Below are 12914 nucleotides of genomic sequence, written 5' to 3'. Positions count from 1 at the left end.
CAAAGGAAACAATCCAGACGCACTCTGAGGTTGTGTGGTCTGGAATGGAACGAATAGAGTTTAGCGGTGGGGTTCCGGAGCCGCCAAGCATCCGCCAGGGACCAGTGTCTCACCCACGTTGTGAACCGTTTCGCCTGCGTTACAATGGGGGAAGATGGGAGGGGCGGGTGAGATCTGTCCAGGGTTACATCGTGCACGCAGTTGTAGTCGCCCCCCAGGATCCACGGTACCTGCGCGAATGAGCCTAAGGGATTGGAGAGTGTGTCCCAGAATTTGGATTGGTCGACGTTCGGCCCATAGATACTGCCCAGTAAGACCGTCTGGCCGTCTAACCGGCCCATAACCAGTACAAAGCGACCCTCCGGGTCAATTACGTGTGACACTTCCTGAAAAGGGACTCCCGGGCGCACCCATATGAGAGCACCGCGGGCGAATGCGGAGTAAGTTGTAGCATAAAGGGCCCCCATGCCAGCGTCTGCGCAGCTTTGCCACCTCCCCCGCCGCCAGATGTGTCTCTTGCAGGAGTGCAACCTGCGCTTGGTGGCGCTTAATGTATGCGTAAACAGAGTATCGCTTGCGCGCTGTATGCATGCCCCGCACATTTAGTGTAAGGAGTGTAAGTCTACCTGCTTGCGCCATCGGGATCTGCGTCTTGGGCACTTCTCAGGACTGGGCGGTCGGGACCCCCCGGAGTCCCCCCCGGTATCTATCCCCTCGTTCCACCCCCACGGGTCCGGTGCAGCGGTGTGGCATCGTAGCGACATGTGGGCAGGGACACTGCTGAAAGTGTACGTGAAAGGGGAAGGGGAAACTAGGGCGAGGCGAACGTAACTTGCCCCAACACAAGGGACCCATCGCCAAGCGCGATACGTCCAAACTGACTCCCAAAGTGCAGGGGAGCATGAACCTGTTAAGAAAGGGGGGTCGGCTAACGTCTGCTGCAGGCTCTACAAGCGGGCTGTGCGCGGAAGCTATGGCTAGCCACTGGGGGAAAGTGGGCGCCCCCGGGGAGGAATCTGTCCCGGGCCGCAGGAGAAACGCCAGGAGCGCCGGGCTTGCATCTGTATGTGGTGGGGGGGCTGCACCCCAGGTGGCGAATGTGAGGCCCTCCACCCAGACCCAATCATATCAGGTCGTCCGCTGTCCGCGGAGTGACAGAGGGCAGGGCCCCCGAGTCTACCCCGGACTGTGTCGCCTCACTGTCCTCTTCCTCCTCTGACGTGAAGATATGGGGTGCCCGCTCCAAGTCCGTTGCCGGGGAGGTCGGGCAGAGGCCCGCCGCCGCTTTGAGGGCCTGGCGCCGTTCCTGGACGATCTGCTCCAAGTCCGGCGACCCCAGAGTGCGTGACGGCTCCCCGGGAGTCCCCGGGCGGTGTCTCTTCCGCGAGCGCTGCCTCCTGCGTCCCCCCGCAGCCGCTCTTTGATCAAGAGGACGCCCGGTCCTCCGGTCCCCGGCACAGTTCAGGTCCGCCCAGTCGTGCGCCTCCTCCGGTGCCAGGAAGAAGTGTGTGACGCCGCCGTGGATAATCTTCAGGCGGGCCGGGAATAGGAGAGAGTACTGGATGTGTTCTGCTCGAAGGCGCCGTTTCACCTCCAGGAAGGACGCGCGTTGGCGTTGGACCGCTCGTGAATAGTCGGGGAAGATCATGACCGTCTTATTCTCGATGCGTAGCGGGCCCGCCTGCCTGGCCGCTCGCAGCACCGCATCCCGGTCCCTGAAGTGGAGGAACTTGGCCAACAGCGGGCGAGGTGGGGCCCCCGGCGGCGGCCGACGAGCCGGCACACGGTGCGCCCGCTCAACCGAGAAGTAGGCTGTGCGGTCCGTCTCAGGGGTGAACGACTTTGTCCAGGTTTCCATGTATTCCACCGCGTCCGCCCGTTCGATCCCCTCCGGCAGGCCGATGACCCTGATGTTGCAGCGTCGAGGCCGCCCCTCCAAGTCATCAATGCGTTCCTCCATGGTAGCCATGCGGCTCGTCAAAGCTTGCAGCGAGTCCCGGTGCGTGTCCACCATTGGTTGGATGTTAGCGACTGCTTTGGCGTCCGAGACCCTATCGGCGAGCTTGCGGTGGTCATCTCGGAGGAGACTGACGTCCGTGGTTAGGGTGCCCAACTGCTGCTCCAATGAGAGTCGGGACTGTTCAATCGCCACCAGGACCTGATCCAACTTGGTCGACAAGGAAGGCTCCCCATCCGATCCTGCGGCCACCTGGGTCCCTCCACGCGTTCCGGCCTGGACCCCCGCCGCCGTCCCTGGGGCCGACTGCCCCGTCCTGGACTTGCCCATCACGGCCACCCAGAGGGCCGTCGTGCGCACTGTACAAGCGCAGTATCCGGACTAGATGTGGCTGTGGCCGGTCCCGGTTCCCCCGGCTCCTCGCCGCCTCTCGCCCCCAACCGGCGGTGTCCTCAGGCCGCGTCGCCCACGGGGCGGGAAGGGCCGTAGATGGTAGAGCACCCGCTCGATTGGCAGAGGCCTCCCTCGGCGCAGTCACCAGTCCCCCGTCTGCCACGGCCAGCGCTCTCTTCGCCGCGTGACCCCGGGCCGGGCTCCACCGCCGGGTCAGCGTCTGCTTGGAAGTCCCAGGCAAGCTCCGTACCACTCTGAGCCCCCGCCTCCGTCCGAGCGGGAGCCGAGCAGCCCCTCCTGGTCTCAGCAGCAGGCGCGCAACTCCATAAATCGGGTCAGCACTTCGAACAGAACTGCCTCGTGCGAAACTCCCCCTGAGCTCGCCGATCCTCCGCTCGGTTCAATAGGCCGGGACACCACAGGCCGCCATCTTAGGGTCAGGCGGGCACCCTCGTGAACTGCACCGGGGGCCTCCCCGCGTGAGTCTCCCCCCCGGGGGGAGCACCGCCGCCACTCTGGATCACCGCCGCGAGGGCCCACCTGCAGTCCAGCCGCCGGGGTCTCACAGCTCCGTCGCCCTCTGGTCCTCTGCGAGTCGCCTCACCGCAGCAGTGGCCGGCAGCAGCGATAGCCCACGCCGATTGGCGGCTTCAGTCTGCGCACCTTGCGCCGGCTCTCTCCACCTCTCAGCTCCGCCGTCACTCCAACTCGTCTCCAGCCGCCACTGTGCAGGGGGGGAGGGGGGGGACTCACGGGAAGCCCAACAGCACCATCACAGTCCCAGAACCCGGAGTCCCCCACAGTCTCGCCCCCACAGCCGGTACTCCGCTGCCCTCGGCATGCATCCGGGGAGCGGAATCGCCGCCACTTGTGCCTCGCTCCCGGGCCCGCAGGTCGGCAGCAGTCGCGGCAGCGTCAGGCGGGCGCCATGTTGGAACCGGCGCCCGCTCCTCCAAGCAGCTCCCGCGCCCGGGATCCGGCACCGGGGAGTCGCTCCGCCACCGGGTCAGTAGCGCTGGGCTCCCCACTTCGTAGGATGGCCCTAAAGGGTCCGGGGCTCCCCCAGGCGGGTCGATAATGGGCGAGGGTAAAGCCCGAGCTCGGAGCCCTAGCAGGACGCGTCCGTCTCGGCGGCCATCTTGGCCACGCCCCCTTGTTTTTATTGTAGTTACCATTCATATTGTGTGCACTAGAATCAGATAGGATTTAAATTTTAAAGTAAATCTTTAAAATATAATAATTGTTTCCTAGATTTCCTGAGTGTGCCATCACTCAAAGAAAGAGGGTTCAAATTGGATTCCACTAACTACCTGTGATGTGTCATAGGATTGTTACCTAAAATAGATCTCACTCAAATATTGCTCAGTGGATTGTGGGGTGGTTGCAGTCCAACTGACTTTCTGTCTCTGTTTGGTACATTGCCAGGGGGTCTAGAAAGCCAAATTATGGGTCCTGTTCTAGGGAATCTAATAAAACATTTCAAGCCTCTCTCTTTATTAGTGATGTAACAATACGTATTCAAACAGTCTATTTGCTAATGACATCAGTTTGGTTTAAGACATATTTTGCCTTCATTCACTCAATGGTCATTTTGACTTCATTCACTCAATGGCCCAATTAATTCCATAGTTTGACCAGACAATTGCTTGAGGCATTGTGTATAAAGCGTCCATCGGAACAAGACTGCATTGGTTGAAGGGATAGGAAGAGAATCACTGTAGTACAGTATTGTCAGATCCAAAAAGTGATGGCAAGATGTTTATCTTTCAGAATGCCTTTTAAAAATTATTTTTCCACAGAATATTTGGTGTGTGATGGGATGGAAGGTGGAACAGGCACTGGGTTAACGTTTGATTTGTTCAGTAGCAGTGAATCTATCCAGTTCATCAGGTATGTTGATGTTACATTCCAGAAATAACTAGTTTACAGGCATATGAAAGTTTTAAGGATCAGGTTTATTCTCAGCAGAGGATCTCCTCCCTCACAGCCAGTAGCAGGAACCAACTGCCACCAGTCCCACAACCCTTAACACATCTTCTATTACAGAACTCCATACACCATTCCACTTGAATATAGAAGGATATGACATCACACAGCCACTGCAAACAAACAGTGGCAAGTGTCCTGCTGGTGACATGCTAGTGCAGGCGCATACCACAGGTGATGTGTAAAAAATGTCTTCTTTGCTCTATTGAGGACGGAAAGATGAGAGGATGTTAGCAAGATGGGCATTTATGAGTTTTGGATGGATGAATACTTTGGTATTGTAGGAAAGTAGGATCTGCTTTTATGGTTACCCCCACTTTTTTCCTGGTGCTATGCAGTTTCTGACTAGTCTGACTAGGATCCTGCTAACCAGGACCCCAGTCTCTGTGCTTTCTCCCTTAAATTGCTATGGTAAGTCCTTAGGTACACCCAAGATTGGACACTGGTATACTCTTATCAGTCCCTAGTATATGGTACTAAGGTACCCAAGGCATAGGTACACCAGAGGTCCCCCGTGGGCTGAAGCATGTATTATGCCACCCAAGAGGGACCACTTAAACAGTAACTACAGGCCTGCCATTGCAGCCTGTGTAAGCTGGTACTAGCACCACTTACAAAAGATTTAGGTTTCCCTATATCTAAGGTCACTGCACTCAAAACCTATGAGTCACCCCTAATGCAGTCTTTTCAATCCTGGAGGCAGGGTGCCTGGTTCTAAGTGTGAAGGTGCCCCTGCATGAGCAGGACACCTCTACAGCCTCGAGTCCATTCTCCCGGGTTGCAAGTGCGACAGCCATATAACATATAGAGGGGCAACACGTCATTACAAGATGACCATCTCAAACTGGCTGGAACAAACCCTATCATTTTTGGTATCAAACATGTTGGAATCATACCCCCACACCGTAAACAGTGTGGGAGGTATGATTCCATGTTAAGCACAAAAACTATACTCTACCCTTTATATTTAAATAAGTACAGTGTATCATATACTTAAATACAAGCTAAAGACACTCTGGCTGACTCAAACACAAAATATATATACACATATATAAACACGTCTTGAGAATTATGAAAGGATCAGGGGAAAGGATATCACATATGTTTTTTTCTTTTTTTCTTTTACTTATATTATTATTATTGGATTCTTTCCGATATGATCAAAATATACAAATCACATTTTATACATATAATAAATTTGCATCAAAAAATAATTCAGACAAATGCAGTTATTGTACAGCAAAAAATAAGAGAATCACAAAATACAATTATAATGCAAGACGGAAAAAAGAGAGAGAGTGACAGGTTTCCAATCAGGAAAGAGAGCTTAAACAAAAATACACTCATTCGTATCCAAAACACATTCATACAACATCACACAACCGCACTGTTCATCATGGTATGGACCGACAGCACTCATAGGTCCCACCCAAAGAAAAAACCTCAAAAAGGGGTCCTTGTAATAGTTCAGATAGATATATAAATATATATAAAGATGGTATCCAGGGTTTCTGAAAGGCACAATTTCAAGGTTCAATCGGGTAGAAGAACGGGTGGGGCCATGTTCAAAACGCCGACGCGCGTTTCGGTGAAACAACTCCTAATAAGGAGTACCACCTTCTTCAGGGCGTAACAGACAGCACAAATAGGAACGGGACCTGCGTCGATAAAGAGGAACTGCTCAGCGCAATTACTTCCGAAATGAAATTTCACGAAGAGCAAAGAAATCACTCTAAATACCATGAGGGACCAAATCATCAGGGCTAATTAGCAGCAGGAGAACCTTAAAAAGGGTTCAATCTTTTAGGAGAAAGACCATTCCAGTGGGCTCGACTCTAACATCAAGGCAGAACACAACGTGCAGCAAAATTGTCAGCTTGCGGGTATAAATTCAGATCGGGTCAGCAGTAAAGATTACATGTGCTTGAGAAATAGAAACAGCGTCGAAAATGATCGACCGACGTCTTGGCAAAAATGTTCATGGGAAGTGATCGCTAACCGACGGTATGATTCCATGCACTGTAAAGCTCCTCCAGGAGGCCCTCAGTGCTCCAGTATCAGTCTTCTAGACCCAGACAGCCCAACATCGATGCTGCCGACCAGAGATACGATTCTGCTCTCCTGCTGCTCAGCCAAGCTCGAGCAGGGGAAGGCAGAACAATAGGTATCCTATCACAGGGAGGGGTGACCACCTCCAAGACAGGGTTTAGTGTATTAGGCCGGGCGGGAGCGCTTGCCTGCGCCACTCAGTCTGATTGAAAGGCAGATTTGTGTCCTCCTTGCATAGTCCAATTCAAACCAGCTCAGGGTTAAGACAGACTTAAGACAGTCTTAAGAGAAACTTAAGACAAACTTAAGACAAACTTAAGACAGACTTAAGACAGACTTAAGACAGACTTAAGACAGACTTAAGACAGACTTAAGACAGACTTAAGACAGACTTAAGACAGACTTAAGACAGACTTAGGACAGACTTAGGACAGACTTAAGACAGACTTAAGACAAAATCCTAACTTTACTACTACTAAATGCCTTCTGTGAATACCAAAAGTAGTAAGTTTAGGATTTTGTCTTAAGTTAGTTCTGTGAATCGGGCCCACTGGGCCCAATTCACAGAACTAACTTAAGACAAAATCCTAAACTTACTACCATTTTGGTATTCACAGAAGGCACTTACTCATTTTGGCATTCACAGAAGGCACTTTCTCATTTCGGTATTCACAGAAGTTAGGAGTCCTAACTTTAGGACTCCTAAATACCTTCTGTGAATACCGAAAGTCTTAAAATTAGGATTTTTCTCAGTTTAGTAGTAGTATAGTTAGGACTCCTAACTTTAGGACTCCTAAATGCCTTCTGTGAATACCGAAAGTCTTAAAATTAGGATTGTTCTCAGTTTAGTAGTAGTAAAGTTAGGATTCCTAACTTTAGGACTCCTAAACTGAGAAAAATCATAATTTTAAGACTTTCGGTATTCACAGAAGGCATTTAGGAGTCCTAAAGTTAGGACTCCTAACTTCTGTGAATACCGAAGTGAGTAAGTGTCTTCTGTGAATACCAAAATGAGTAAGTGCCTTCTGTGAATACGAAAATGGTAGTAAGTTTAGGATTTTGTCTTAAGTTAGTTCTGTGAATCTGGCCCTATATGTTTAGACATCAGAGAAAAATCATTCAGGTAAGTGCATTTTCAAACATAAATTCTTTTCACTTTAAAAAGTGGACACTGCAATTTCTGAGTTCTGCAATGTTATCATTTGGAAGGAAGAACAAGTTCTGCAAACAGGTATAGTACAGCAACTTACAAGACCAATCTCCAGAAGTTAAGATGAGTGATAGGCAAGGTCCAAGGCAGCACCAACTGAATACCACCAGCGGCACGAGGGCGGCCTGGTGCAAGGTGCAAAATAGCATTGAGAGCCCTATGTAATTCAATGCAGATCAGTCACTGTGAAAAGAGGCTGCAAGCTCTGGCCAGGAAGCCAGTCACATTGAACCAGCAAGTGGGCTCAGGCTTTGCGATCCTCTGGAACAGAGGGACACCTTTAGCCCTCTTCTTCACGACCCAGGTGTGACGGGTGCAGAGGTGTCTTTAGGCATCAGGTTTTTCCTTGTCGGAGCAGTCGCTGTAGAGGGGGCCTACATGCAGAGGCTGCAGGTGACGTTGGGGAGTCCAGAAGAGGTGAAACCACAAGGGACTCAAGCTCTGGAGGGCTGGGGAACCTCGTTCGCACTGTTGGCCCACATCAACTTGGGCTGGATGCAACCAGTGCAGTGGCTGCTTCAGGTGTTGGTCTCTGGCAGTTCCGGAGACCTCAGAGTCTTCTTTTTTGAGTTTCTGCTGAACAGGTCCGCTGTTCACGGAAGGTCTTGAGTATTTTTCGAAGGAGGCAGTTCTCCAAAGTTTCTGGAGTCACAGCTGCGGGGCAAGTCGACTTTGGCGCAGTTTTTGACGAGGGATGCAGACAGGCCGGCAGGGCTGGGGCCAAGTCAGGTGCTCTCATCGGTCCTCTCTGCTTTTGCGACTCTTTGGTGTCCTCTCTCATTTTAGGTCATCGGGATCTCCTCCTGTGGTGCCAGGGGGTCCGCTAAATACTGATTTTAGGGGTGTCAGAGGGAGTGCCAGGTAGTAGCCAATGCGCTACTTACCTCTAGGGTGACTACACCCTCATATGACTGCTTCTGTTGGGAAGTGGGCATAACCCTGACTCTGGTCGGTTAATTCTCGCCAAGACAAGATGGAGGAATCTGAAGAGAGGGGTCCACATCATCTGCCTCACTTTAGGGGTGCTGCTGGCTGAATGTGGGAACCCCTCCTAATCTAACCAATTTTCCTGCCTGTCCTCTATCAAAAGTGGAGCAGTACAGGTGAGGTTGACATCCTCTCCTATAGGAGAAACCTGAGTTGCATACCAAAGGTGGAGGGGCTGCTTTGAAGCTCCCTTGCCTTGGCAGGCTAATCTGAAGGTCATCTCGTGGGAGGGGGTGGAAGATACCCCATCAGAGCTGGCCTGGTTTCTGGTCTCCCGAGAGCAAAGGCCCTTACCCTTGGGGGTCAGGAATTAGTCTCTGGTGTTAGGCTGGCTAACACCAGTCAGTCAGGCACCAGCAGGTGGTATGGTTTCAAAGAGCACCTCTGAGGCGCCCTCTGGGTGCATGTATTGATAAATCCAACAGTGGAATCAGTGTGGGTTCATCAATACGAGATGTTTGATATCAAACATACCTATTTTCAGTAAAGCCATGATGTAGCTGGGGAACTCGTTTTCACCAGTGCCCAGCACATGTTTTAAAATGGCTTCCCTGTTCACTTGCACTGGCAGTAATCAAACTGACCAGCACAGGGGCATATCTGCTCATGCAGGTATGCCCTCACATATAGTATCAAGCACCCTCTTTCAGGGTTGTTAGGCCTGCTGTAGAGGTGGCTTACAAATATCACATGCAGTAATAGGGGACATGTTGTGTTTTCACTTTTGTCTACACCAAGACACACAGTCTGCAATGGCAGTCGTGCATGTGCTTGGTGAGGGGTCCCTTAGGGTGGCACAATTCGGGCTGCAGCCAATAGGGACCCTCTTTAGCACCTCAGGCCCTAGGTATCAGGGTACCATTTATTAGGGTCTTACAGAGGGTTCTAAAGGTTTTGCCAATTGGGGGAACAATTGTACAGTTTTGGTAAAGAGCTCTAGCACTGGGGACCTGGATAGCAGGAACCCAGTGCACTTTCAGTCGAAATCACATCATGTACAAGGCAAAAAGTGGGGGTGACCATGTCAAAAAGGGAACTTCCCTACAATGCAGGAGAATCCCAATTTTTGAAGCCAAAAATGATTTTATTTGATCTGTCTCCCATCTGAAATTGCCTCTCCTTCAATAGAAGTCTACGGGGAAAATACATTTGTTTTATATCTCTCACTTTCCTCGTCCAAAATGTTGCCATCTAAGGTCTACAAATGTGTATGTGTGTAGCGCACACACATATGTACTGAGGGGCAGATTTACCAGCCCCTTGCGACACTTTTTTTGACGCAACGGCGGCGCAAACAATGCGGCCAATTTACAAAGTGTTGCATCTAGGGAGATGTGTCACATTGTAAAGCCCTGCGTCACATCATACCTGTGCCAGGTATAATGTATGCATGCCAGGCGTTCCCACGCAAAAAGCCATGTAGAACTGACGCAGTGAAATTTACAACATTTCACAGCGTCACTCTACGCCCTCACTGCATCAAAATCCCTAAGCCTGCTCAGACCAGGCGTAAGGAATGACGCATGGCTTTTTTGTATGGGACTCACCTATCTGTTGTGGTACATTGCTGGAGTTGTCACTTTAGCAAATCCAGCAATGCGTCACTTTTGTGCCAACAAATTTGTCAGTATTTATGACGCATCTGTTAATCCTTGCACCATGGAGCACTGTTTTGTAAATACAGCGCATCCATGGTGGCACAAGGACAGTTGGCACTGCAGTAAGGAAACTGATGCATATGCGTCAGTTCCTGATAAGTCTGCCCCTGACTGTGTGTGTGTGTGTGTGTGTGTGTGTGTGTGTGTGTGTGTGTCATCATCAAACCTTTTATTTCGGCTAAAAGCCATAAAAAGTTACTAACACAGAAATATATCATTCCTTATCAATTTCAATTAAAAAGAAAAATCATACAAACGTCTTATTTACCTTAGGTTAAAATCAACAATGGTCAAAATTGATGAATGTTAAATAGAAACAGTACTACAAGGCCCAACGCTAAGAAGGTTGTCCTAATGGACAGGTATTCTTCATGGGAATGTAAGTTCATGTATAGTTAAAACAAATTCATAAACAGGCCATGTAAATAGCAATGTCTCCAATACGAGAGAGAGAGAGAGAGTGTGTGTGTGTGTGTGTGTGTGTGTGTGTGTGTGTGTGTGTGTGTGTGTGTGTGTGTGTGTGTGTGTGTGTGTGTGTGTGTGTGTGTGTGTGTGTGTGTGTGTGTGTGTGTGTGTGTGTGTGTGTGTGTGTGTGTGTGTGTGTGTGTGTGTGTGTGTGTGTGTGTGTGTGTGTGTGTGTGTGTGTGTGTGTGTGTACTTTGTATGTGTTTATGACATGTGATTGTGCAAGGACGCCTGTGATCAGGGACAACGCTGTAACATTAGCTGTGTGAAGCAAAGTCTCAGTCCCTCAACTTTCCAGTTCCTAATAGAACCATTCTGTAACTTCTACATATTGTGTTGGCAGACTGCCATACAATGTTCATCCTCTCCACGTCTCTAAAACGGTTTAAATTCTCTGGTACCTTCCAGATTCTATCTTGTAGAACTGATCCTTACTGTTTTTAAGAAAACCTTACCTCAAGCCCCAATCGAGGCAGCGGAGGGCCCTCGTTAGCCCAATGAAGGCCTGCTTCATTTCCAACTCTCCATTAGTTCTATGTTATTTCTTTAAATAGTCTCATCTCTAGCAGTGTGTTAATGTTTTCTATTTCTGTGCCTCTGAACGTTAACAACGGCCAGTACAGGAAGTCCGTGCAGAGAAGCGTGGCTGCGCTTCCGGCGGCGGCGCGCGCGCAGCCGGCCCCTGCGGGCGTGGTGACATTGTGATGCTGGGCCGCAGGAGACTCTCTGAGGTTACGGCCTTCCTCAGGCACGCTGCAGCGCTGTCAGATAAGTGCTGCTCCGTTCCCCCGTGTCCTCGTGATGCGGCCTCCACAGAGATCATATTTCGCTGTAATGCGGACGGCGTCATCCGCCTCTCAGATACTCCCATCCCCGCCTCAGGCCTTGGCTGCCAAAGGCAGATGGCCCCCTCCTGCCCGGGGCCCTCTGTTACCACAACTCCTCTAGCCGCCCCGCACCCAACGTCCACCGAGCCGGTTACCGGATATTCAATCATCTTCAAGGGATGAAAATAGAAAGCAAGCTGCGGGGGAGAGAATTTGCGTCACTTTACTCCCCAGAATGGACAGGTCGAGGTGTATTTTGGGCCGGTGACCTTCAGAGGCTTGTGAAGGTCACTGAGCCATCCTGCAGCTCTGGCAAAGGACTGCGTGTGGTTGAAGAGTCAGACTTTTTGTCGTAGGTCGCTGGGCGCTTTCTACAAAGGTCATGGTGTACAGTCCAGTTGATTAAATAGAAACGGTTTCCACTAGTGATTTAAAAGAAAATGAACTGATATAAAAAAAACGTCAATTTTTTCCAGATTCATTTGGAAGTAGTTACTAGAGTCTGATAGTATCCGCTTGTTTCAGTCTGTGCTTCTTGATTAGGCATACGCTGCCCCTTGATGTTTGACTGTCGCCAGTCTGTTTCCTAATCGCCAAAATCCCATATGCCACTACTGGAGCCTGTAAGCTCCTCCTGAGCCAATTCTCTACTACAGCCTGGCATCCTGCCATTCTTGGGCGAGACTTCCAGCTGAAGGGAAACGGAGCTGGAGGAGCTAAACTTCACCTTGGGAAACTCTCAGTAAAGTCAAGGAAGCTTGACTCACCTTCACGAAGGGCAAGTTTCCAAATTTAGCGGCATAGTTTAAAGTTCACATGCCCCTACTGTTGAGCCAAGTGGAAGGGGGCAAATGAGGCCCACCACAACTGTTCTCTTAAAAGTACAAGGACAGGATCTAAATAGCTTTCATACGTATACACCTGCTTTGTGCTAACTTTTTCCCTATACTTTTGCATGAAAATAAAGTTGCAGCGTTATCTAGCAGAACTGAGTACCTCGCTTGGCTAGCGACAACAGTCTCTAGTAGCCAAGGAGATAACCCTTGCAGCCCAGACCAAGCTGAGACTGCTTTAATGCGCTTTCAATGCCTCAACAAAATGGGGTGTTGAAAGGTGCGGTGGTCCACTGTGCCACTCCAAAATACAGGCCTAATCCTTAGTCAAAGAAAAACCCTTAGGAACAATCTTGTTTATTGAGATACATGGAACAATTTCAGAAAGATAGTAGAAACTGTTAATTAAAAGTTGTAGTGTACATGTCAATCCAACCTTGTATAGTATTACTCGGTTTTTTATTCAGACAAGTGTCATTGAATTCAGTTAAAGAATGAGTCCAAGAACGACCTGCCCTAGTCTACCCCTTGAAAAGCAAATGCCTTCCT

General features: G+C 50.1%; 1 protein-coding gene across 1 annotated transcript in view; it reads right to left on the bottom strand.

Moving 5' to 3' along the window:
- Positions 1-11277, bottom strand: part of SLC17A7 (solute carrier family 17 member 7) — a 768585-nt gene extending 757308 nt beyond the window's left edge. The window contains exon 1 of the mRNA XM_085616330.1: positions 11161-11277. The gene's annotated coding sequence lies outside the window, so the exon portion shown is untranslated. The remainder of the gene's footprint in view (positions 1-11160) is intronic.
- Between the last annotated feature and the right edge of the window lie 1637 nt (positions 11278-12914).

Source organism: Triturus cristatus, chromosome 7 (genome assembly GCF_964204655.1).
Source record: "Triturus cristatus chromosome 7, aTriCri1.1, whole genome shotgun sequence".
NCBI classification, from domain to species: Eukaryota; Metazoa; Chordata; class Amphibia; order Caudata; family Salamandridae; genus Triturus; species Triturus cristatus.
Note: the sequence above shows the minus strand (reverse complement) of the source record. Positions and strands in the feature narration are given on the sequence as shown.